We start from the raw sequence: 24,269 nt of genomic DNA on the forward strand, positions 1-24,269 counted from the left end.
ACATATCTTTGGTAAAAATAACTCAAATTAGTGTAAATTATTTGGTCTTTGTGAAAGTTATAGAGTCTACAAACTATGGTGCCAATCACTGAAAATTGATCATATCTAATCACACCTGATGTACTGAAGGCCTATCTAATTTCTTGAGACCACTTTTTGGAAAGTAGATAGTTCAAGGTATTTACTAAGATGCAAAGTTTTTTGAAGTTGTAATTTTTCCCCACAATTCTTGAGAAAATTAAGATTTTTTTCTTAATTTTTTTTTACACAAACTGTTCATATTAACAGGTTATTTCTCTCACACAGCATATACATAACTGCAAATACACCCCAAAATACATTCTTCTACTCCTCCCGAGTATGGCGATACCACATATGTGAGACTTTTACACATACAGAGGCCCAACAATAAAGTAACACCTTCAGGCGTTCTACAAGCATAATTTGCACATCTCATTTCTCAAACACCTATTACAATTTTGAAGGCCCTGGAGTACCAGGACAATGGAATTGTCAACAAAATGCCCTCATTTTGGAAAGCAAACACCCCAGCGTATAATCTATGAGGCATAATGAGTCTTTTGAATGGTTCATTTTTTTCCATAAGTTTTTGGAAAATGTGGAAAAAAATGAAAATGCATTTTTCTTACACAAAGTTGTTCCTTTATAAGATATTTATAACACATAGCATGCACATAGCAAAAATTACATCCCAAAATACATTCTGCTACTCCTCCTGAGTATGGCGATACCACGTTTGAGACTTTTACAAAGCCTAGCCACATACAGAGGCCCAACATCCAAGTAGCACCTCCAGGCATTCTAGCAGTATTAATTACACATATCATTTTCTGACTACCAATCACATTTTTGAAGGCCCTTCATATTTCTAACACATAACAGGTACATACCAAATAATAAAAGATTTCCTGTGGTTTTAGAAGTGCAGTGGTCCACAGAGGAGAGCATCGGTTCAGGCAGCAGGCAGGAATGAGGTCAGCAACAGCAAAAGCAATCATCCAGGCAGCAGGCAAGAATACTGTCCATAGTTTGTACAAGCAGAGATACTGTCAGTACAGCCAGAGCACAGGTCCAGGTAGCAGGCAGAGGTGTCCCGGCAGAATTACTGTCCAAAGTCAGTATAGGCAGCAGGCAGATATATGGTCAACACAGCCAAAGTATTGGTCCAAGCAGCAGGAAGAAACATGGTCCATAATGTCATGGGTCATTACAGGCACCAATATGGTCAGCACAGCCAAAGTATTGGTCCAGGCAGCAGGAAGGACCATCAAGCTTAGGGCCAGGGGGACAGGGGTAGAGGCTTCTCCCACTCAAATCGCTTCGAAGCCTCCAGGCAATCAGACCCTGTTCTGTTAGCACAGAAAATTAAAAACAGTTTTTCTCTACTATCCTGAAGCCCCTCACATGTGTGAGACCCCTGTGTACTAAAGTAGATGGCCAAAAGATCAGTCCAAGTGGCAGGCAAAAACATAGTAGATTAACAGGCCAAGGTCGGTGCACCTGGAAGTCAGAAGCATGGTTTAAATCAGCAGTCAGAGGCATTGTCAACAAACAGGCCAAGGTCAGTTAATTAACATGGTAGCAGGCAAATGGGGAAATGGCAGTCTGTTAATAATAAGGGGAACTAATATTGGATGAATGTATGATCATTTTTGAAGTAATCTCCGATGCACAGGCCAGGTTGGGAGGGACATTGGGGACAATAATAGCTGGTATCTCTTCTTACTCCTCCTCTGCTGCATACACAGTATTTCTTTTGTCGTCTTCTTCCAGATTCTGTGGGGGGAATGTGATAGGGAAAGTGTTGCTCATGAAGTCAATTCACTCTATCAGAGCAAATGCTTCCTGGGGGGGGGGGGGGTCCTTGTTGTTAAATGAGGGCAGTGACGATATCTTCAATATACTTAAGGTAGGTGATTTGTTTCTATTGAGTTGCATTTTGGTAGCAGACAAACAAATTAAAAAGGGCCATGTGAAACAGGTGAAATGCAACTTTCTTGTACCTGTACTTTCTTGTACCAATAACGGGACTCTCTGGTTGATAAATAGGGCTGTAGCATCTGATCGTTTAAATCCAGCCCCCATGTACATATTGTAGTCGTGGACACATTTTACAAGGCTTGACAATGGGGCTGTATGTTCTTTGGATCTCCACCACGGTGTCATTGTGGATGGTAGAGAGAATGTGGACATCTTTCTTGTCCTTCCACTTAATGGCCAACACCCCCTCCTTCCTCATGAATGCCGATTCTCTGTTTTGCAATTTTTTTGTCAACAGGTTTTTTTTTTACTATAAATGTGACAAAAAAGTGGCAGGCAGATATAATAGTTGTCTACATATAAATGGTATCCTTTTTTAAACAGGGGGTATGCCAGCTCCCAGACAATTTTCCCACTGGTTCCAATATATGTGTGGCAATCACGGGGCAGGAGCTGGGAATATTTGCCTTCATAGGTCCGGAAGGTGAAGACGTATCCAGTGGCTCAATCACATAATTTATTTAATTTCAGCCCATACTTGGCTCTCTTGCTTGGTATATACTGCTTGAAGTGCAGTCGGTCAGTGGGGGTCTGGGATAAAAATGCCTCTAAATCTCTGGGAAAAGGAATTGAGTAGAGGGCATATCTTGTACAATTTGTTGTGGTTGGGTTATTCTCGGGGAGGGCACTGTGAATTGTCATTGAAGTGGAGAAAACGCCTAATCATGTCCTGGACATGACAGCGGAATATATGGGCATGTGATGGATGGGGTTGGTGGACCAATATGCATGGATTTCATTCTTTTTTTGTAAGCCCCATATTAAATGTATAACCCAAAAACAATTGAAATTTGTTCAGTGTTAGGCATTGCCACTGGAAAATGCAGGCGTAGGAAGAATTGGGGTTGGAAGCAATAAATTGGGATGCATACAGATTAGTTTGATCAATCATATTCTGCATCAAATCTTGTGGGAAAAATAAAAATAATCAAATTGAGAAAAATTGTTGGGCTGCACACCTGGCTGTACAGTGAAAGGGGGGATGATAGCGGATCCTGAGTTGGCAGGTAACCATAAGGGGTTTGCCAGAGGATCTGGAAGGTAGGACTGGGGCTGAGTTCTTCAGGTTGGATGTGTGATTCCAGTACTTGTACTGGCCTCCTCTTCCTGGGGTCTGGCGCTACTGGTGGTGGGTAGATCTCCTAATCTTGGTCCTGATCTTGGTCCTGCATAGGGAAAGACACATATAGGAGGAAATAAACATAACGCACACCCCGAATAGTGTAAAAAAATTGGAAGGGTCCCCCATAGTGTTTTTTTTAGGCGGCAACAGTTAGAGTAATAATTCATATGAATTTAAAGAATCCATTTTATTGATGGCAATCAAATCATGTTAACAGTGATTTGTGCACCACCAGCATTTTTAAACATTAAATGTTGTGTACGATTATGTTTGCATTAATTGTATTGATTCATATATCCCCTATACCAGAGTTTACATTTTAACTGTCACCGTTAACATGATTTGATTGCCATCAATAAAATGGATTCTTTAAATTCATATGAAATATTACTCTAATGCCCCGTACACACGATCGGAATTCTCCTCGGAAAAAGATCTGATGGTTTTCCCGATGGAATTCCGACGGAATTCGGCTCAAGCTGTCTTGCCTAAACACGGTCACATCAAATTCCGATCATTTATAACGCAGTGACCTACTACACATACAACCTAACTAGAAAAAGGAAGTTCAATAGCCAGTAGCCAATAGCTTCTGTCTCGTAGTTGAATCTGAGCATGCGTGATTTTTGGCGTGTCGGAATTGCATACACACGATCGGAATTACCAATAGAAAGTTTTTCCGTCAGGAAAATTGAGAACATGCTAGAAATTTTTGGCTGGCGGAAATTCGGACAGCTAAATTCCGATGGAGCATACACATGGTCGCATTTTCAGATGAAAAGCTCTCATCAGTCTTTTTCTGGCCAGAATTCCGATCGTGTGTACTCGGTTGCCGCCTAGAAAACCCCATAACTGTTGCCGCCTAGAAAACCCCACTATGGAGGACCCTTCCCATTTTCTGATCTTGGTCCTGATCTCATTCTTTTGGGAGGGATGGTTTCCTCCACGGACTCGGACTCTGATTCACTATCATCCACTGACTCCGAAGACTTCCGAACCAGAATCGGATAATGGGAGCTCCCCACTGCTCTCATCATCAGACATGGTAAGAATGGCATATGCCTCCTCAGGTGTGTAAACCCTTTGCGACATTATGGTAGTGCTTTTTGGCGGGCCTATGTAATGGTACTGCTGGTGGTACAGATGTGGTATATATATTTCCTGGCCCACCCTCCTGTCAGCACACAACAGGTTATCATCTGTTCTTGAGCCCCACATTACCCCCTGTATAGCTGAATAAAAGGTAGCCCCTCCCCAACTAAGATGTTCTTTCTTTTTTGGTCTGCTCCAGGCCATCTTTTGATTTCAATTGGTAAGTACGTTGTTTGCTGCATCCCCCTGCTGAACTTACCCCTCCATGTTCAGCCTCTCATGGAGTTGGAAGACCCTGAATGCTGAAGGTAAATCCCTTTTTTAAAACTGGGTGCCTTTTTGTGCCAAGGCTATGGACAAAATGATGCTTAAACAGCACTGATATTGTACGGGTGTTGTATTATAAGAGCTCTGCAATGTTATCATTGTCTCTTCCTTTATTTTTTATTTGTTCCTGTCTTTATATGCAGCACACTGCACTGCTGTCCTGGCTGTATTGTCAGTCTGAGAGTGGCTGTGATTGGTGTCACAGGATGCAGGGACATGGGCAGCACAGGATGGGACCGCCAGACACCATGCAATGGGTGTAATGATCTTGGGGGTCTGCAGTTGTGAGGGCTTCTCTCCCTCTCTCTCTCTGCAGTCCTGCCAGGTAAAGGACTTACCTCAGATTCTGACCCTGTCTGTCCCTGGATGTGCTGTCCTGGCTCCCTTGCTGTGCTGTGTACACCTGTGGGCTTGACAGTCTGAATGTTTTTTTGGTCTCAGTCTCTAAGACCCCTTACACACTATGCAACTTTTGTTGTCAGGTTTCCTAAAGATTTAGCAGAGCCATGTAGTGCAAGGGCATACCTGATTGCATACAAATCGAGACTCTAATGCCACGTACACACGACCGTACTTTTCAACAGCAAAGGTTCGACAGAGCGAATCCGTCGGACAATTCGATCGTGTGTGGGCTCCATCGGACCTTTGTTGTCCAAAAATCTGACGGATTTTAGAAATAGACCCAGTTCCTATCGAGAAATCCGCTCGTGTGTATGCTAGTCTGACAGATGAAAACCGATGCTAGGGCAGCTATTGGCTACTGACTATGAACTTCCTTATTCTAGTCCGGTCGTACGTCATCACGTTCGAATCCGTCAGACTTTGGCGTGATTGTGTGTGGCCAAGTCCGTTCATTCGGAAAGTCCGTCGGAACTGCTCGTGTGTACGCGGTATTAGGTTTGGCCTCTCGTTATGTGGTTTTTGTGACTCTGAGGGAAGAAATCCAGATAAGATTGTATAGTGTGCGTGTCCAGCTTAAAGTGGTTGTAAACCCTTACAACACACTTTAACCTACAGGTAAGCCTAGATTAAGGCTTACCTGTAGGTCCAAGAAATATCTCCCAAACCTACACGGTTTAGGAGATATTTGCCGAAAGACAGGCACCGCTGTCTACGGCACATGCGCAGTAGACAGCGGCGCACAGGTGCATTGAGCACACCGCGGTCAGCGGCGATATGCCGCGAGTGCCGGCTCCCGTGCGCATGCGCGGGAGTGACGTCATCGTGGCTTCGCCAAATGACAGCGATGGAGCGGCGAGACCCACCAAGAAGATGGATGCGCCGGACTACAGGGGACAGCGGTGACTTCGCTGGCTCCTGTGTCAGGTAAGTGACACATAATGGACTACTATGCGATGCATAGTAGTCCATTAAGCTTTACCTTTGCAGGGAAACAAAGAGGAAGTAAACTCATCAGGGTTTACTTCCTCTTTAACTGTCTCTAATGTCTGCCTTTGGAAGTGCTGCATGAAGCTCACCTGATGCTTCTAAAGTGAGTGGATGAAGGCAGATGGCTCTTAAAGAGACAGGGTACCATGTTTTATGGTGAGAGGTAATATGCTTTTCACCATATTATTATTATTATTATATTATTATTATTTATTTTGTGCAAATATGAGCTTTCCACACCTGTTAGTGGCACAGAAGATTAGCAAAGATAGGAGGGGGTGAAGTGGGAGATGGTTCTTAACCACCTCAATACAGGACACTTAAACCCCCTTCCTTCCCAGACCAATTTTCAGCTTTCAGTGCTCTCTCACTTTGAATGACAATTACTCAGTCATGCTACACTGTAACCAAATGAATTTTTTATCATTTTGTTCACACAAATAGAGCTTTCTTTTGGTGGTATTTATTCACCACTTCATTTATTATTTTTTGTAATATAAGCGAAAAAAGAGCGAATTTTTTGAAAAAAAAACAAAATTTTCTACTTTCTCTTTTAAAAGAAACCAAAAAAATCTAATTTTGGCGAAAATTTAGGCCAAAATGTATTCTACTACATGTCTTTGGTAAAAAAAATCCTGATAAGTGTATGATCATTGGTTTGTGTGAAAGTTATAGAGCCTACAAGCCATGCTATGCATAATTGAAAATGTATCAATCCTAATGCACTGATGGCCTATCTCAGTTCTTGAGGCCCTAAAATGTCAGGACAGTACAATAACCCCCCAAATGACCCCTTTTTGGAAAGAAGACAGTCTGCGGTAATTGGTAAGAGGTGTAGTGAATTTTTTGAAGTTGCAATTTTTTCCCCACAATGCTTTGGAATATTAAGAAATATATATATATATTTTTTTTCTTCACGAAATTATCATATTTACAAGTTATTTCTCACACATGGTGCAGGCATAATTGCAATTACACCCCAAAATACATTCTGCTATTCGTCCTGAGTATGGAGATACCCCATGTGTCAGACTTTTCCATAGACTGGCCACATACAGAGGCCCAACATCCATGTAGCACCATCAGGCGTTCTAAAGGCATAAATTAACACATTTCAACACATTTCAACACATTTCATTTCCTGAGTACCTATTACATTTTTGAAGGCCCTGGAGCACCAGGACAATGGAATTACCCACAAAGTGACCCCATTTTGGAAAGAACAACCCAATGTATATTCTGTGAGGCATAATGAGTCTTTTGAACATATAATTTCTTTCCACAAGTTTTTGGAAAACGTGGAAAGAAAATGAAAACCTATTTTTTTTTCACAAAGTTGTCAATTTAGAAGATCTTTCTAACACATAACATGTACATAGCCAAAATGACACCCCAAAATACATTCTGCTACTCGTCCTGAGTATGGAGATACCCCATGTGTCAGACTTTTCCACAGCCTAGCAACATACAGAGGCCCAACATCCATATAGCACCATCAGGCGTTCTAAAGGCATAAATTACACATTTCATTTCCTGAGTACCTATTACATTTTTGAAGGCCCTGGAGCACCAGGACAATGGAATTACCCACAAAGTGACCCCATTTTGTAAAGAAAACAACCTAATGTATATTCTATGAGGCATAATGAGACTTTTGAACATGTAATTTCTTTCCACAAGTTTTTGGAAAACGTGGAAAGAAAATGAAAACCTATTTTTTTTTCACAAAGTTGTCAATTTAGAAGATCTTTCTAACACATAACATGTACATAGCCAAAATGACACCCCAAAATACATTCTGCTACTCGTCCTGAGTATGGCGATACCCCATGTGTCAGACTTTTCCACAGCCTGGCCGCATACAGAAGCCCAACATACAAGTACCACCTTCAGGCTTCTAACATATAGCATGTACACACCAAGAATTACACACCAAAATACATTCTGCTGAGCAAAGGGTAAAAAAAAGGCTCACCTGTGGTTTTAGCAGGCAGGGACACCGTTCCAGAGCAGTCAAAGCATTTTCTAGACAGCCAAAGGAAATGTCCAGGAATTGTCCAGGCAGCAGACAGATATGGAAAATTATGAACATGGTTCAGTACAGTCCAAGGTTTAGCAGGCAGTTCAGGCATAGGCATGTCCAGTTCAGGTGGCAGGCACAGGCATGGCCAGTTCAGGTGGCAGGCAAAGGCAGGGCCAGTTCAGATGGCAGCAGGCGGCACTTTGTACATTGGGCCTTGGTCAGGTAAGACCCGAGGACAGGGGTAGAGGCTTCTTCCCACCCAAATCTCTACGAAGCCTCCGAGTCTCCAGACCCTAATCCGAGAAAACGAAAAACCTGGAGAAAAAGGTTTTCTCCACTCGGAAAACTTTTTCTGGAGCCCCTCACATGTGAGACCCCTGTGCTGTACAGTGGCAGGGCAAATGATCAGTTCAGGAGGCAGGCAAAAAGCATGGTCATTTAACAGGCCGAGGTCAATACACGTTGAAGGCAGAAATATGTTTGGCAGAGGCATAGTCATTTAACAGTCCGGGTCATACACAGAAATGGCAGAAAGTGGAAACTGGAAAGAAATCATCTTCACTTTACTAATAGTTTAGTGAAGTATGATAGCTTCGATAGCAAGTTCCAATGCAGAGGCCTGGCTGGGAGGGACAGTCTGGACAGTAGTATCGGGTGTCACGGCGAATTCCTCTACTTGTACACACACAGCATTTTTTTGGGGGTTTGCGACCTGTTTGGGTAGGAGGGAGGATGTCGGGAAAGTGCCTTTCATGGAGTCTGGCTACTGCATCAGACCGAATTAGTTGAGTGGGTTGGCCATGGGGATAGACAAGGGCTGTGATGACATCTTCTTGAAATCTTAGATAGGTCAGGGAACTTTGGGTGCTCTTAGAAAAAATAATATACGAATTGAACATGGCCAGTTGCATCAAATAAACGGCGACTTTCTTGTACCAAAACAGTGATCTCCTGGTGGCCAAGTAGGGCTGCATCATCTGGACATTCATATCCAACCCCCCCATGTATAAGTTATACTCGTGGATACATTTTGGCTTCTGGATGGGGCCTTTTCTTCTTTGCAGTTCCACCAAGGTGTCATTGTGTATTGTGGAAAGGATGTAGACATCTCTTTTTTTATCTCTCCACTTCACCGCTAGTACCTCGTTAGTCCGCATACTGGCCATTTCACCCGGTTTCAATTTCTTGGTGACCAATATCTGTGGGAAGCCTTTGCGGTTGGTCCGTGCTGTCCCACAGGCCACAGTCTGCTTTAGGTACAGATGGCGGAAAAGTGGGAGACTTGTGTAGAAATTGTCTACATATAGGTGGTAACCTTTCCCAAGCAATGGTTGGATCAGCTGCCAGACAATTTTGCCACTTGTTCCCATGTAGGTAGGGCATCCAGGGGGGTTTAGCTGTCGGTCTTTTCCCTCATAAATTATGAAGTCATATGTGTAACCCGTGGCCCTGTCACACGCCTTATAAAATTTTACCCCACGTCTGGCTCTTTTACTGGGCATGTATTGTTGTATTCCAAGTCGCCCAGTGAAGTGTAATAGGGATTCATCCACACAAATATTTTTATCAGGGGTAAACATCTGTTTGAAACTGGCGGAAAAAAAATTGATTAGGGGCCGAATTTTGAATAATTTATCATAACTGGGATGATTTCGAGGGAGGCATTGGGCATTGTTATTGAAATGTAAAAATCTCATGATCATCTCATAACGGTTTCTGGGCATAATTGATGAATAGACCGGCATGTGGTGGATCGGTTGGGTAGACCAGTAGGAATGGACTTCATTTTTTTTTGTTAGCCCCATGTTGAGGGTTAGGCCAAGGAAAATTTTTAATTCTTCCACGGTGAGGGGTTTCCAAAAAAAAGGACGGGCATAGGAAGAACTGGGATTGTTGGCTATATGTTGGCTGGCATATAGATTACATTGCTCCACAATGTCGGTTAGGAGATCATTGGTAAAAAATAAATGAAAATAATAAAGTGGGGTTACATTTTCCGTCTGTATCTGAGGGCCTGGCTGGGATGTAAAAAGGGGAATAACAGGTTCTACTGACGTATCGGGCAGCCATGTTGGATACAGCAGAACATCTGGAAGGCTAGTATGGGCACTGCCTCGTTGATGGGATGCTCCGTTGCTAGTATCTGGCCTATCTTCAAGGAAGGTTGCAGAACTGCTGGTGGATGCCTGCCTATCCCGGAGTGCTGCGCTGCTGGTGGATGCCTGCATATCATCCTGGAGTGGTGCGCTGCTGTTTGATGTCTGCGCCTGCTCATTTCTCCCGTTTCTCCTTGTTAGGATTCTATCTTCCTCGGTTTCCATCTCAGAGCCACTGCTTTCCACTGGCTCATAATCGATATCCGAGTCTGACGGAGAGAGTTCCCCGCTACTCTCGTCGGACATACTCTGGAGCATCTGGAAAGCCTCCTCTGCGCTGTACGACCTTTTAGTCATGTTGACGGGCAGATGTCAGATGGCGGGCGGAAGATGTCAGATGGCGGGCGTCAGATGTGCCTGATGGCGGGCGTCAGATGGGCCTGATGGCGGGCGTCAGATGGGCCTGATGGCGGGCGTCAGATGGGCCTGGTGATGGCGGGCGTCAGATGGGCCTGGTGATGGCGGGCGTCAGATGGGCCTGGTGATGGCGGGCGTCAGATGGGCCTGGTGATGGCGGGCGTCAGATGCGCCTGGTGATGGCGGGCGTCAGATGCGCCTGGTGATGGCGGGCAGATGCACCTGGTGATGGCGGGTCAGATGCGCCTGGTGATGGCGGGTCAGATGCGCCTGGTGATGGCGGGCAGATGCGCCTGGTGATGGCCGGTCAGATGCGCCTGGTGATGGCGGGCGTCCGATGCGCCTGGTGATGGCGGGCGTCAGATGCGCCTGGTGATGGCGGGGCAGATGCGCCTGGTGATGGCGGGGCAGATGCGCCTGGTGATGGCGGGGCAGATGCGCCTGGTGATGGCGGGGCAGATGCGCCTGGTGATGGCGGGCAGATGCGCCTGGTGATGGCGGGGCAGATGCGCCTGGTGATGGCAGGCAGATGCGCCTGGTGATGGCGGGGCAGATGCGCCTGGTGATGGCGGGTCAGATGCGCCTGGTGATGGCGGGTCAGATGCGCCTGGTGATGGCGGGTCAGATGCGCCTGGTGATAGCGGGCAGATGCGCCTGGTGATGGCCGGGCAGATGCGCCTGGTGATGGCGAGGCAGATGCGCCTGGTGATGGCGGGCAGATGCGCCTGGTGATGGCGAGGCAGATGCGCCTGGTGATGGCGGGCAGATGCGCCTGGTGATGGCGGGCAGATGCGCCTGGTGATGGCGGGTCAGATGCGCCTGGTGATGGCGGGCAGGTGCGCCTGGTGATGGCGGGTGGCTGATGTGTCAGATGGCGGGCTGATGTGCCAGGTGTTTTTGGGGACACTGTGTTTTTGGGGACACTGTGTTTTGGGGGACACTAGCTGGGAGATCAGTGGGTAAACAGCAGACAAACAGCTAGAAAACTCACTGATCTTCCCGGCTGAAGCAAAGATTTCTCTTCCTCTCCTCACTGACAGGTTCTGTGTGAGGAGAGGAAGAGATGAGAGCAGTTAAAACTGCTCTCTATTTACATTACATGACGACTGTGATTGGACACAGTCGTCATGTGATCAGGAGGGCCAATCACATGGCCCTCCTGTTGTATTTTTCTCTCCGGTCTCCGGGGGTGTCAGGCAGATCGGGATCGCGCCGCTGCGCGGGCACGTGGCGGCACGATCACCGGTGTTCTGCCGCCCATCCCCCCTTTGTTTACTTACGATGGCTGTGATTAGACACAGCCATCGTGCGGATCAGGAGGGCAAATTACATTGCCCTCCTGCCGATCCGAGATGCGGCGTGTGCGGGGGACACGTGCGCATCGGGGTCGCGCAGCTGCGCGGAAGCGCGCCCGCGCGATCCCGCCCGCGCGATCCCGCTTCTTTGACAGGACGTTCGGGAACGTCCTGTCAGGAGTAGAGAGCTCCCACCCGGCCGTTTATATGCAGTGGCCGGGTGGGAAGTGGTTAAAAGAGCGCCCAAGGAGAATATGCAAATTAGGGGTTTTGCATTATTTTAGGAGAAGAAACCCTGAACGCAAAATGCTCCAAAAAGATATAAGACCCGCCAACAATCATCTTATCCTGACCAGGACAATGACACCTAACAGGTTGTTACATTCATTAAAATGGATGTAAACCCTCCATACACCCGGTGAAGTGAATGGCCTCAGATGATACACAGAGATGAACCAAATCTCCCTACATAAGTTTCTACATGTATATCTGCTGTCTTCACATTTATATACTTTTTTAAAGTTCAGATTGTGTTAGGAAATGTTCTCTTCCTGTTTAACACGGAGTGTGATGTTTGGGCATACAGCCAAGATAGCGTACATTGCTGATTGGAGGAAAGGCACACGCCCCCTCTCATCGTGTTTTGTAACAGGGCCAGCTCCCTGCTAATCTATTTAAAGCAGCCTCCCCTGACAGAAATGTCAGGCTGCTTTTTTTCTGATGTTCTCCAAGAATTTGTCAGGAGTTATCTGGCTGATAACAGAGGAAGGGTCAGAGCCGGTTCACACAGTCGGATCCCGGTCGCCTGAGGCAGTCGCGCTGCCTCAGTGTGAATCGGGTCTCAGGAGAGAGCTACAGGACGTCTCTCTTTGAAGAGATATAACAGAACACTGAACATATATGTGTCCAGCTCAAATTTCATGAATTAGGTTCACATCCACTTAAGCATGGGGTCTATACACTCTAAGCCCCTGTACACACGGTCGTAGATTTCGACAACCAAATCCGTCGGATCTTGTCCGTCGGATTTTGCCCGTCGGATCTTGTCCGAAACTGTTGCATACACACGGTCGGACTAAGTTGTCGAAAAATCCGATCATTCAGAACGTGATGATGTAATTTTGTTACGATGGGACTACGTTCAGGCTAGTAGCCAATAGCTTTGATGTAGGAATTTGATCTGAGCATGCGTGGCACTTGGTCCGATCAAAATTCTCTACACATGATCGGAGTATGTCTGATCGAACCAGTTGGTCGGAAAATATTTCCAACAAGTTGGAAAATTGGGTCCGACGGATATTCTGACGGAATCAGTCCGATGCATACCACACACAGTCGGATTATCCGACAACGCGGTCTGATAGGACACATTCTGACGGATTCTCCGACCGTGTGTACAAGGACTAAGTAGTTGTTTCCACTTGTCCTGTGAAGGGACAGGATCCAGGAAACTGGCACAAACACGTTTATGTCAGCATGATAGAAAATGCCTCACCAATGCAATGCATTTTGGGCCTGCATGCAGTCTGCAGTGGCAGAGAAATTCAATTCAACAGGTTGCCTCACAAGGATGTGGTTGTGAAAAATTCTAAGCCCTATTAAGGCAGCTATTGTGGAAAGTATGCTACAAATATCCATACCACAAGCAACACCCATAATGATAGAGCGTAAAGTGCTCATTGATGAAGGATGACATTTTCCCATAATAGCAGAGCATATACATGGACAGTAGGCATGAGCTTCGTGTTCGAGTCGAACATACGTTCGACTCGAACATCGGCTGTTCGTCCGTTCGGCGAAGTCCGAACATTTTGGTCCGTTCGCACCAAATTCGTGTGGCGCTCACGGCCCACAATGCACTGCGATGGCGCAGTGCATTGCTGGCTCATGATTGGCCAAGCATGCACTGTGACCCCGCATGCTTGGCCAATCGCAGCGCCAGCAGCGAGGAGAGCCATGATTGGCCACAGGCAGGATGCCTGTGGCCAATCATAGCTCAGGCTGTGTAGTGCACGCCCCACACTATATAAGGCCGCCAGCGCGGCGGCCTTTGTAGTGTGTTGGCATCTGAAGCAGTGGGTGTTCTGTGTACCTTCAACACAGTACACACCGATCATTTTCGGACGATTTTCGATCTTGCTGTTGTGTAGTGGTTGTTGTCTGCGTGCCCTGACCGCAGTATACACCGCTATATTCACCTCACCTATATAGCTAGTGATCTATCTTTTATAATAGAGCTTGCAGTCAGTAGTGTTAGGAGCTTGTGCGTGCTGTCTGCGTGCTCTGTACCCAGTACATACCGCTGTATCCACCTACATAGCTGTTCTCTATTTGAGCCCACTTGCCATCTGCAGGAGTTATTGGAAGTTGTGTGTGCCTCCAGCACAGCACAGTATACATCTGTATATACCCCTTTATCTCTGGTGTTCTATAATAAAGGCATCTGCAGGAGTTAGTGGGTGTTCTGTGTACCTTCAACACAGTACACACCGATCGTTTTCGGACGATTTTTGATCTTGCTGTTGTGTAGTGGTTGTTGTCTGCGTGCCCTGACCGCAGTATACACCGCTATATTCACCTGACCTATATAGCTAGTGTATTGCTCCGTCGGAATTTAGCTGTCCGAATTTCCGCCAGCCAAAAATTGATAGTAGGCTCTCAATTTTCCCAATGTAATAACTTTCTATCGGTTATTCCGATCGTGTGTATGCAATTCCGACATGCCAAAAATCACGCATGCTCAGATTCAACTACGAGACAGAAGCTGTTGGCTACTGGCTATTGAACTTCCTTTTTCTAGTCACGTTGTACGTGTTGTACGTTGCAGGTTGCAGTGTCCTGGCACCAGCACCAGTGCCTAAAGCCCAATTTTTCTGCCCCTGTTTAACAGGGGCGTTTAATTACAATTTTTGATGCAATGCTTTGCAGCAGGGCTAATTCCTGCAATAAAACTAGAGTATATGGCAGAGGTTGCAGTGTGGTGGCACCAGCACCAGTGCCTAAGGCCCAGTTTTTCTGCCCCTGTTTAACAGGGACATGTAATTACAATTCTTGATATATTATTTCACAGGAGGGCCCGTTCCTGTGCCCACCCAGAGTAACTGTGAGGACTTATAGTGTTGTGGCACCAGCACCACAACCACCAAAGGTCAATTTTTCTACCACTGTTCAACAATGGCATGTAATTACAATTCTTGATATAATCGTTCACAGCAGGGCGCTCCAGCGCCCACCAAGAGTCACTTTCAGGGCTTACAATGTTGTGGCAAAACCAACACCTTGTTCCGCCATTTCTGCAGAGCATATAGGGCAGGCCCCTACTTTCAAACATCCAACTTACAAACATCTCCTACTTGCAAACGCAAGGAGACAACAGCAAGTGAGATGAAAAAAGATGGACGACGAAACAAATTATACAGGGGTGATAACCCTTCCCTATGTTTTCCAAAAAGCTTAAAAATAGTTTTTTTGACTGGAGCTACACTTTAAAAATGTACCAGTTGAAAATTACAAACAGATTCAACTTAACACAACAAACCTACACAGTCCCTGTCTTGTTTGCACCGCCTGTATACTGCTGTTCTGAGTATATAGGGCCTGGGGGCCACACATATTTCCTTTTTTTAATATGGGTACGGGGTTCCCCTTAATATGCGTACAAGACCCAAAGGGGCTGGTAATGGGCAGGGAGGGCTACCCATGCCATTTTTCTCAATGATTTTCAACCATATTGCAGGAACCAGATATAACATTAAAACCGCAAGCAGCTTTAAATGACGTTATTTCCGTTAAATGTCATTTTGTGCAGGGACTGTTCTAAATACGGGAAACACGTGGCACTTCACAGGCATACTACAGACACCCCCCCAGGCACCATATTTAAAGGAATATTTCACTTTTTTTTTCCACTTTAATCGTCATTAAAATCAGTGCTCCCGCCAAAACGGCCATTTTTAAAACTTTTTTTTGCATTGACCCATGTCCCCTGGGGCAGGAGCCAGGTCCCCAAACCCTTTTTAGGACAGTATCTTGCATATTAGCCGTTAAAATTAGCACTTTTAATTTCGAACGTTCGAGTCCAATAGACTTCAATGGGGTTCTAACATTGGCAATTAGCAATTATTGATTGGTTTGCGCAATAGTTATAGTGTTTACAAAATAGGGGATAGTTTTATAGCTTAGTTTCATAGTTTCATAGTTAGTAAGGTTGAATAAAGACACCAGTCCATCCAGTTCAACCAGTTCAACCTGAGTGAGTATCTACAATAGACCCCATCCCTGTACATTGCACACTCACATTGGTCCCTACCCTCAATGCGCCTACAATCCAAGGTCCCCATTCATATACTAGGGCCAATTTTGGACAGAAGCCAATTAACCTACCTGCGTGTCTTTGGCGCCGGCGCGCTCCCGACCCACGGCTGGGCACTTAAAGAATCACATACTGCTACGTGATTGTGCCCAGCCGTGCCATTCTGCCGACATATATCGGCGTGAGGCGGTCCTTAAGTGGTTAATCACAGAAAGTACTGTGATCTGACCAATAATAAAGCTAGTGCCCCTATCCAAAGATGCTCTAATGTCAATACCAATGTGTATATAAATCCATTCAAATGCAATCAATTTTCAACAAATCAAAAGAATAAGAAATATATATAAAAAAAAAAAATAATTGTATCCAAAGACATGCAGGTAGGGTAATTGGCTTCTGTCCAAAATTGGCCCTAGTATATGAATGGGGACCTTGGATTGGGGGCTCCTTGAGAGTAGGGACCAATGTGAGTGTGCAGTGTACAGGGATAGGGACAATTGTAGACACTCACTCAGATTGAACTGGATGGACTGGTGTCTTTATTCAACCTAACTAACTATGAAACTATGAAACTATGTATGAAAAAATTTAAAAGACTGGAAAAATTAAACTGAAAAAGTGCTCATGCACCCGTGAATCTGGAATAGTAAAGTGATAAAAATAAAGTGGTAAAAATAGTGCAATTGTGCTCTCCTCCCCTGTCAGGTGTGCCCTCACCTTAAGGGCTTAAATTATTATTATTCAATTTTACTGAATTGAATATAATATATGGACTTTATTGCAACATATCTATTTTTTTTATCATTTACAACAAATGTATTTTTATTTTCAAATGATTTTATTGTAATATAATGCAGTGACAAACATTGATATCAACCATTGTACATAAGATACAGGGTGTTGACGAAAAAAAAATAAAAGAAGCAAGAAATGCTCAGATACATTGTACAACATGAGTTACTAGCAGAAAAAAGAGAAGAAAAAAAAAACAAAAAAAAAACAAAAAAAAAAAAACATATGGGCCTGGAGCCCATCTGCTGTATACTACACATTCTGTATCGCTAGATCCAGTAGGTCCGGGGGCATCCCGTCCCCTCCCGACACCCCAGTGGGCTGTGTCGAGTGGGGACGCCACGCCAGATAAAAACAGTGAAAAGTAAGTTAGAGTGAGAGTGAAGTTTAGTCCCAAGGCGGTTGTAAAAAACAAGAAAAAGAAAAGGGAAGAGAAACAGGTAGAATAGAGGAGGAAATTGATTGAAATGCCTGAGTCAAGTAACCTGAGCTGCAGGAGAATCAGAGCTAACTTACATATGATGTATAAGAAATAGTACACTGAACCAGTGACTTTCGCTGCCGGCTCCACTTGGTCTGGGGATGATGTATTACTAGTTAAACAAGCTTAACACAGTTTGGGTGTGATAACCAGGAGGACCACTGTTTGTTGAATCTAGATTCTGTCATGTTTACTCTGGAGAAAAGAAATTCCATGTGACAATGAACATTAAGTGTGTTAATAAGCTCAGTTAGGGTTGGAGGGAGGGGGTTTTTCCACGCACGAGCTATGAGCAGGCGCGCTGAGATTAAAACGTGGTGTACTACGGGTAGACTGGTGGAGGGCCAATATTGGGAATCCAGACCAAAGAGAGCCATTCAGGAGGTCAGCTGTTGGGGAGAGTTGGTTAGAGTCTGGACCAGAGAAGAGACTTGTAGCCAAAAGGATCCAATAGCCGGGCAGCTCCACCAGATGTGGAATAAGTCCCCGGTGGAGTTGCAATTTCTCCAGCACTTTGAAGAGTGGGTGGGGAAGATGGTCGCTAACTTTTGCGGTGTATAGTACCACCTATGAAACAATTTCATGACCGCTTCCCAATGCGTTATGTTTTTGGAGATGACTAGTGGGGTGCGAAGTACTCGATGCCAATCTTCCATAGGGAAAGAGCAGTGTAGCAGGGATTCCCAATAGAGTATGCTCGAAGATTTTGAGGACGAGGTAGGTCTGGAGAGGAGTTTGTAAATGAAGGATATACCCTTTAAGACAGTAAGAGGGCGGTTATAGAAATGGAGAAGCTCCTTGGAGGTGGGGTCTGGAGATGCCAAGCTTTGAGAGATGATATGTCGAAGCCTTAAGTAGATATAAAAGTCCTTATGCGAGAGACTAAATTCCGAAATCAGTTGAAAACTTTTTAGATCTATTCCAAGAAACAGGGCTCCAATTGTTTTGATTCCGGCTTCATACCAGTGCTTGATCGATAGGTCCGGAGAGAGGAGTTGGAGCGCTAGTAAGGGGAGATTTTTCAATGCGTCTCTGTGTATGCCTTGATGATCTTGGCGTATAGCAGCCCATTGAGTTAGGCAGGCCTGTACCGTGGGAAGGATGGATCGTGCGATCGGAAGAGACAACCAAATTGCAGCTAGGGTCAGTCGTGGGTCAGCTGGAAGAGTTGCTGCTTCGATTTGGTGCCACCTTGTGTTGGGGTCTTGCGACCAAAGTTGTCTCCCTTGGTCTAGAATGATTGCCTTGTAGTACTTTTTAACGTCTGGTGAACCCATCCCTCCCACGGTAGAGGGAGTGCGTAGAACAGAAGACTTCAAGCAGGGTTTACGGCCTGCCCATATGAATGAATCTAAAGTACGCTGTAGTTTAGCTAGGTCTGCTGAGAGGATCGGAAGCGGGAGGGTCCAAAAGAAATAAAGAACATGTGGAAGGAGAAACATTTTGGTTAGGGCTATCCTACCAGCCCATGAAGCTTTTAAGGAGGTCATATTCGAAGATAAATTGTTCAGTTTCATGAATAAAGAGGCGAGATTATTTTGTAATAATCCAGAGGAGGGAGAGACCAGTTGAATGCCTAGATATTGCAAAGAGGAACCGGGGGCCCAGGAGAAGGGCGATACTTTAGCAATTTCTGCTTTGAGCGCTGGCGAAATCTCTATGCCAAGCATGGCTGATTTCGAGTGGTTTAATTTGTATAGGGATGCTTCACTAAATTTTTGTAGAACTTCAGTCAGGGTAGGTAGGGATTTCACTGGGTCAGAGACAGCAATGATGACATCGTCCGCATAGAGACCTATCTTGTGACAGGTGTCTTTCACATTGATACCATATATATGGGGGTGCACGCGGATGGACTGCGCCAAAGGCTCCATGACTAGAGCAAAAATCAATGGGGAGAGTGGGCAGCCCTGGCGAGTACCGTTAGTGATTCTAAAGGGATTCGAGAGAATGCCTGAAGTGCGGACTCTCGCAGTAGGCGAGGTATATAGACCTAGAATAGCTCGTAAGAATTCGCCCTCTATGCCAAATTTCTTGAGAACTGCCTCAAGATAACCCCAATGGACTCTGTCGAACGCCTTCTCTGCATCTAGTGATATCAGCAGAGAATGCGTTTGACTGTGCTCTGCCCAGTGGATAAGATCTATAAACCTGCGGGTGCCATCTGAGGCTTGTCGGCGGGGAATAAAGCCCACCTGGTCTGGGTGTATGAGGGAAGTCATGTGTTGTGAAAGGCGGGTGGCAAGAAGTTTGGCATACATTTTCAGATCGGTATTAAGTAGCGAAATAGGGCGGTAGTTAGCTGGGTCATGCGAGGCCTTCCCTGGTTTATGTATAGTGGAGATGGTTGCTTCTAGGGATTCCGAGGGGATCTCCCCTGTGGCCAGCATGTGATTAAAGGAGCTGCATAGATGCGGGGTCAGTACATCTATGAATGTCTTATAATATTCATTTCCAAAGCCGTCTGGACCCGGGGCTTTATGTAGGGGGAGACTTTTAATTGCATTTTTAATTTCCAGCTGTGAGAAAGGTAAGGCTAGGTCAGCAGCTTGAGAAGGGGACAGGGAGGGGAGGGCAATGTTGGAGAGAAATGTCTGGATATTCTCTGCCGTGGGCTGCGTTTCAGTCGTGGAGTCTTTTAAGTTATACAGTTGTTGATAAAATGCTCCGAAACAGTTGGCTATGGCTTTGGGATTAGTCAATCTGTTGCCTTTAGAATCTATTAGGTGGGAGATTGTGGATTGGGCAGTCCTGTGTTTGTATTGTTGGGCTAGAGCTTTCCCTGATTTGTTACCTTGAGAGTACCAGGTTAGTTTAAGTTTTCGGAGATAGAATTCATGTTTATTCTGAAGATAAGTACTCAATTCTGACCTCAGTTTACTGAGTTCTGCGTGCGTAGAGGCAGAGGGCGAGTTCATATTACTCTTCTCTAGAGACTTTATCTTATCTAGATAAGTGTTAAGGGTCGCTGAGCGCTTTTTCTTCTCCTGAGCCCCTAGCCGCAATAGAATTCCCCGTAGAACCGCTTTATGAGCGTTCCAGCACGTGGTGGGCTTGGGGACAGAGTGTTGATTTAGAGCGAAATAATCTTCTATGGCAGTCTTGACCTGTTCCCTAATGTCCTTGGTGCTGATCAAGTTGGGGTTCAGTCGCCAAATTGTGAATGGGGTGGTAGGAGGGGAGAGATTGAGAACCATAGAGATGGGGGCATGATCAGACCACGATATTACGCCAATTTTAGTGGACGCAACTGCTTGCAGTAGCACTTTGGATGTCAGGAACAGGTCAATCCTGGAATATGACCTCTGAGCAGTAGAATAAAACGTATAGTCTCTCTCAGTACCATGTTGACACCTCCAAGGGTCATAAAATTCTTCCAGATGCAAAAAGGAGGAGAGGGTAGAGGACCTTCTCCTTTGGGGAGAAGAGGAGTCCAGTGCGTGATCTGGTACCGCATTGAAGTCTCCACAAAAAATGATTTGATCTTTCGGGTAGTGTTGTATTTTGGCGAGAATGGACTTAAGAAAGGGCTTTAGGTGAGTGTTGGGAGCATAGATGTTCACAATCACCAAGGGTTTGTTATTGAAAGAGGCGGATAGGATCAAGAACCTCCCTTCGGGGTTTTGCTCTACATTGGAAACCGTGAGCGCCACCGTAAGGAGCGCACTGCAATCAGAACACCTCTAACTTTTTTATCAGTGCGGGAATGAAAGATATGTGGGTAGCGTTTGTTGGTACATTGTGGTGGGTTCCGGGATGATAGATGGGTCTCCTGTATGCATAGGATATCAGAACGGGAAGTCGCTGCTTCCCTCCATAAGAGGGAGCGCTTGAAAGGACTATTTAGTCCCTTAACATTAAGGGACGTGATTGTAAGGGACATTAGTAGCTAGGGTCAGTTGTCAAAATGGTACTGAAATAGACGGACCTTTACAGAAAAACAAAGTACAAACACTAACTCTGTGTACAGAGAATGAACACAATAACCGTTGATTTTAAGTCGGGGTGATCAGGTAATAAAACAGTAACTCAAAAGAAATGAAAAACAATAACGAAATTGCAATAAATCCAACAAACAGTATTGAAATTTCTATATCGATGACCGGGAGATATAGAGGCGTAAACCAAGGATCCAAATGGTTCCCGAAGGAACAGAAAGTGGCTGGGGGTAAGGTGCGATAGTAAATAGGGAGAGAGAATAATGCCGTGTGCGTGGCACACAGTGGCAGTTCGGTGTGGGGGGGTTTAAAAGAGGAAAAAAAAAAAAAAAGCAGTCATCCACTTTAACCTGGTAAGTCAAGCGCCTGGTTAGAAGGGGGGTTGCCCAGGGGGGCGGCCCCCCAATTTTTGGAGGTTCAGGATTTAGGTTTCGTATCCCATCTGGGAGGGATCTTTGCAGATCTAGTATTCAGAGGCGGAGCCGGGAGTGCATGAGGGGCAATGCCCCAGTTATGTAGCTGTTTGAAACCGTCTTTGGGGGTCAGAAATGCGACTTGTTGTTGCTGGTAGTTTACAAGAAGCTTGGTGGGAAATCCCCATTTGTATGCGATTTTATGTTCTATAAGTATCGCAGTAATTTGGGAGAAGGCCTTGCGTGCCTGTGAGGTAGCGGCTGAGATATCATTATATAGTTGAATCTTAGCAAAGGGATCAGGGAGGTTGCGTATGGTTCTTGCGGCCCTCATAATCTGCTCCTTAGTGTTAAAGAAGTGAATCCTGGCCAGGATATCTCTGGGTACTGCGTCTGGGAGGTGCTGTGGTTTATGGATTCTATGTGCTCTATCAATAAGGAGATCCTGCGGTGTAACAGCCGGTATGAGCTTGTGAAACAGCTGGTGCAAGTAGGGGACAATATCGGGGGGCGACACAGTCTCTGGGACTCCCCTGATCTTGATATTATTCCGCCTTGAGCGGTCTTCGAGGTCTGCGACTTTAAGACGCAGTTGGCGAATCGCAGAAGTATGTTCATCTTGAATGTCAACTACAGTGTTATGAGAGCTAGTAGCAGCATAGAGATGGTGCTCTATATGATCTATGCGGTCTTCCATTCTATCCATCAAATGGTTAATGGAGGATCTGAACTCTTTCTGCATGTCAGCTTGTAGTGAGAGAAGCATGGCTTTCAATGTATGTTCAGATGCAGGGCTGTCTGATGTGCTGTAAGCGGCCAGCGAGGAGTTAGTGTCAGTCAGCGCTGCTGTGGAACTACAAGTGCCAGCGCCATGTTGCTTCTTCATTAGTGGAGGCTTAGAGGGAGAGTGTGCTGGGGATATTGCTGCTCTCTTACCTCTGTCAGCCGGTGACATGGTGGGCGAACGTTGCTGTTCTCCAGAGTCCTCCATGTCAGAGAGGTGATCCTCTATGGGTGCAGGGGCCGCCGAGGCCGCGGGTTTCTGCTGAGGAGTGAGGCCTTCATCCCGGACGGCGCCATCTTGGGCCTGCACGCCGGCCGGCTTCATGTAGAAGTCCATGAGTTTCTTCGCCCCGTGGACGGCGGTTCTGCCTCGGGTCATGTCCCCGGAGGTGCGGGGTGATCCCTGGAGCTCCGTGGGATGAATCGCAATGGCAGATGGCGCTGGATGCTGCGTGTAGCTGAGTGGATGTGTGGAGCTCAGCACTTATGCGGCCATTCCGGTCAGCGGCCAAGCCACGCCCCACAACAAATTAATTTTTAACTATGAGGCTTTATTTCTGGCTGGATTCAGATTTAGATGTGGAGGCTCTCAGTAATGAAAGTGGCATTTGGTGCCATCCTGGCACTTCTCCTTTGCTTCCTATGTTCTCTCAGCAAGAAGTTTGGCATACTCTGATGCTTCCTCCTTACTCTTCTGAGTCTAACCACATATTGGCACACATCATCTTCTTTGGACAGGTTGAAGAGCTTGCGTATTCTGCTTGCCCTTTTAGGACCCAAACGACGTGGAACAGTGTTGTCTGTGAGACCAGGGATGTCCTTCTCAACTTTCCTGACAATCACCAAGTTCAACACACTTAACTTGGCATCTACAATACAGCCACACACAGACTTGTATTTGTGCTTGCCAGTCCTCCTGGGGTGATAACAGGAGTGACATTTACTCAATAGCAGACGAACACGGCCATGGGTGAGAACTCCCTGTTTCATGGGGAAACCTTGCTTATCGTTGCCTCCACTGAAACTTCTGTGGCCATGCATTTCTCATAAAAAGTACGCAGCTTGCGTTCATCGTGAACTTCAATCAGCTTCCGGCAGCCAGTGGCCAGGGAAGAGATATTAAGCTTCATGTCTGCACAGCCTATCTCTGGTCCCCCGCCGGAAAGAGCGCAACATATCTATTTTTATCACTTTACTATTTGAGATTCACGGATGCACGAGCACTTCTTCCGTTAAATTTTTCCAGTGTTTTCTTACATTAATTTATGATTTTTTATATATTTCTTATTCTTTTGATTTACAGATCACAGTACTTTCTCTGATTAGGAGCACAACACTTTATACACAAGTACAGGTGTATATAATATATACATAACTTTGATTACAATTACATAGTTCACACCAGTACAGAGCATTCTAGTACAGTCAACAAAAATAGAAGAAAAAAAAAGAAAGAAGGAAGAAGAAGAAGAATAATCTTTTTTCCCCCAGGTGAATTCACATAGGGTGGTGGGCCTTATTAAAGGGGGCTCCTCGATTCCGATAAGCCCTCCGCCCGCAGACCCCAACAACCAATGGCCAGAGTTGTCGGGAAGAGGCCCTTGCCTCATCAACATGAGGACAAGGTGCTTTGGGGTGGGGGGGCCGCAGGGTGACCCCCTTCCCCAAAGCACCCACCCCCCATTTTGAGGGCATGCGGTCTGGTACGGTTCAGAAGGGGGGGTGCG

General features: G+C 45.6%; 1 protein-coding gene and 1 pseudogene across 1 annotated transcript in view; both read right to left on the minus strand.

Moving 5' to 3' along the window:
• Window positions 1–24,269, minus strand: part of LOC143958170 (mannose-binding protein C-like) — a 586,186-nt gene that overhangs the window by 510,214 nt on the left and 51,703 nt on the right. The gene's annotated exons all lie outside the window — the stretch shown is intronic.
• Window positions 23,093–23,672, minus strand: LOC143958189 (small ribosomal subunit protein eS6 pseudogene; annotated as a pseudogene).

The sequence above is a fragment of the Lithobates pipiens genome, unplaced genomic scaffold, assembly GCF_037356315.1.
Source record: "Lithobates pipiens isolate NorthernLeopardFrog02 unplaced genomic scaffold, aLitPip1_a1.2 Scaffold_59, whole genome shotgun sequence".
Classification (NCBI taxonomy): Eukaryota; Metazoa; Chordata; class Amphibia; order Anura; family Ranidae; genus Lithobates; species Lithobates pipiens.